We start from the raw sequence: 3313 nt of genomic DNA on the forward strand, positions 1-3313 counted from the left end.
TACTGCTTTACATTGCAGCCACTGGACAAGTTGTCAGTACTGTACTCATGGTCGAACGAGAAGAAGAAGGAAAAGCTTACAAGGTTCAACGCCCAGTCTACTATCTCTCTGAAGTTTTGACTCCATCCAAGCAACGATACCCACATTATCAGAAGCTTGTCTATGGAATATACATGACCATGAAGAAGGTTGCGCATTATTTCTCTGACCACTCCATTACAGTCGTCAGCGACGCGCCACTATCTGAAATTCTGAATAACAGAGATGCAACTGGTCAAGTGGCAAAATGGGCGATTGAACTCCTTCCGTTGGATATCAAGTTCGAGGCAAAGAAAGCTATCAAGTCCCAAGCAATCGCAGATTTCCTTGCCGAGTGGATCGAGTAGCAATTGCCGACTCAAGTCCACTCAGAGCATTGGACTATGTTCTTTGATGGCTCCAAGATGCTAAATGGTTCAGGTGCTGGGGTAGTATTGGTATCCCCCCATGGAGAAAAACTTGGTTACGTTCTCCAGATTCATTTTGATTCCTCCAATAATGAAGCCGCATATGAAGCACTTTTATACGGGTTGCGTATGGCCATTTCACTCGGCGTCCGTCGCCTTATGGTCTATGGTGACTCAGATTTGGTGGTTAATCAAGTGATGACGGAATGGGATGTCAGGAGCCCAGCCATGACTGGTTATTGTAATGCAGTGAGAAAGCTGGAAAAGAAGTTTGAAGGTTTGGAGCTTCACCATATACCCCGACTGAAAAATCAAGCTGTAGATGAGTTGGCAAAGATAGGATCAAAGAGAGTGGCCATTCCCCGAAATGTGTTTTTGGAACATATTCATTCACCTTCAGTTCAGGAAGATCCTTTCACCAAAGAATCACCACAGCCCAAGAGTGCCACAGATCCGACTGAAGTCGAAATCCCCGCCGTGGTCGACTTAGTCATGGAGGTTTTGGTCATCACTCCCGACTGGACAATGCCATACATTGCATACATTCTTAGGAAAGAACTCCCAGAGGATGAAGTAGAGGCTCGACAGATCGTCCGACGGTCTAAAGCCTTTACTGTGATAAAAGGACAGTTGTTCTGAGAAAGTGTAACTGGGGTCTGCCAGGAGTGCATCATGCCAGAAGAAGGCCGAATGATCCTCAATGATATTCACTCGGGGACCTGTGGCCACCATGCGTCCTCTCGGACCATCGTGGCCAAAGCATACCGAGCCAGGTTTTATTGGCCGCACGCCAATGAGATGGCAAAGGAAATTGTGGACAAGTGTGAAGGTTGCCAGTTTTACTCCAACATGTCCCATAAACCTGCATCAGCTCTGAAGACCATTCCACTCGTCTGGCCTTTCGCTATTTGGGGATTGGACATGGTTGGACCCCTGAGGACCAGCAAGAGCGGGTTTACCCATGTGCTAGTAGCAGTTGACAAGTTTACCAAGTGGATCGAAGCCAAGCCCATTAAAAACCTTGAAGCAAGTACTGCTGTGAGTTTCATCACAGAATTGATATTCAGATATGGCATACCGCACAACATCATCATTGTCAACGGATCGAACTTCGACTCTGATGAATTCAGAGCCTTTTGTGCTTCCCAAGGCACGAGGGTCGATTACGCTTCGGTCGCCCATCCTCAGTCAAATGGGCAGGCTGAGCGAGCGAATGGATTGATTCTCAAAGGACTGAAGCCCCGGTTGATGTGTGACCTCAAGCACGCGGCAGGAGCTTGGGTCGATGAGCTCCCATCAGTGCTTTGGGGGCTGAGGACAACTCCCAATCGGTCGACTGGATGGACTCCATTATTTTTAGTCTACGGGGCCGAAGCCGTTTGCCGAGCGATTTGCTCCACAACGCTCCCCGAGTCGAACTCTTCTCAGAAGAGGAAGCAGATCAAGCTCGACAAGATGCAGTCGACCTCCTGGAGGAAGAAAGAGAGATGGCCTTCATCCGGTCGACCATTTATCAACAAGACTTGCGTCGATTCCATGCCAGGAACGTAAGGGGTCGAGCGTTCCAGGAAGGGGACTTGGTTCTCTGACTGGACCAGCAGAAGCCACATAAGCTCGTCCCCCGCTTGGGAAGGCCCTTTCATCGTCACCAAGGTACTACACAACGGATCATGTCGTCTCTTCAACGTCGAGCACAACAAAGATGAACCACGCGCCTGGAATGCGGAACTGCTCCGCCCTTTTTACTCTTAAGTATTTAGACTGATGAGATGTAATAAGAAGTACCTCTTAGTTTGATTATCAAAAGACATAATTTCACAGTCTTCCGAATGATTGTTGTTTATTTCTTTTGTATGTGTCGCCTTAGCTGCAAATCTGTTTCGCCTAAGATGAAGTGATAAAAATCCTACCGAGTGGTGAGTCTGCCTCTCACTCGGGGGCTTAGCTGCGAATCTGTTTCGCCTAAGATGAAGTGATAAAAATCCTACCGAGTGGTGAGTCTGCCTCTCACTCGGAGGCTTAGCTGCAGTCCAGTACTCGCCTAAGTGATGAAAATCCTACCGAGTGGCGAGTCTGCCTCTCACTCGGGGGCTTAGCTGCAGTCCAGTACTCGCCTAAGTGATGAAAATTCTACAGAGTGGCGAGTCTGCCTCTCACTCGGGGGCTTAGCTGCAGTACATTACTTGCCTAAGTGATGAAAATCCTACCGAGTGGTGAGTCCGCCTCTCACTCGGAGGCTTAGCTGTGTTCCAGTACTCGCCTAAGTAATAAAAAGTCCTCCCGAACGGTATGGGTCAGTCTCGGCCCTTTATCCCCCTGGGGGTTGCACCATCAAGAAGAAGGACGAGATTGTGGTGAGAAGCACTCGCCTAAGTTTGAAAAATCCTACCGAGTGGTGAACAATCCTCTCTCTCGGGGGCTTAGCTGCAGTCCAGTACTTGACTAAGTTTGAAAAATCCTACCGAGTGGCGAGCAACCCTCCCACTCTGGGGCTTAGCTGCAGTCCAATACTCGCCTAAGTTTGAGAAATCCTACCGTGTGGCGAGCAATCCTCCCACTCGGGGGCTTAGCTGCAGTCCAGTACTCGCCTCAGTTTGAGAAATCCTACCGAGTGGTGAGTAATCCTCCCACTCACGGGCTTAGTTGCAGTCTAGTACTCGCCTAAGTTTGAAAAATCCTACCGAGTGGTGAGCAGCCCTCCCACTCGGGGGCTTAGCTGTAGCCCAGTACTCGCCTAAGTTTGAGAAATCCTACCGAGTGGTGAGCAGCCCTCCCACTCTAGGGCTTAGCTGCAGTCCAGTACTCGCCTAAGTTTGAGAAATCCTACCGAGTGGTGAGCAGCCCTCCCACTCGAGGGCTTAGTTGCA

This window comes from Triticum aestivum, chromosome 6B (assembly GCF_018294505.1).
Source record: "Triticum aestivum cultivar Chinese Spring chromosome 6B, IWGSC CS RefSeq v2.1, whole genome shotgun sequence".
NCBI lineage: Eukaryota > Viridiplantae > Streptophyta > Magnoliopsida > Poales > Poaceae > Triticum > Triticum aestivum.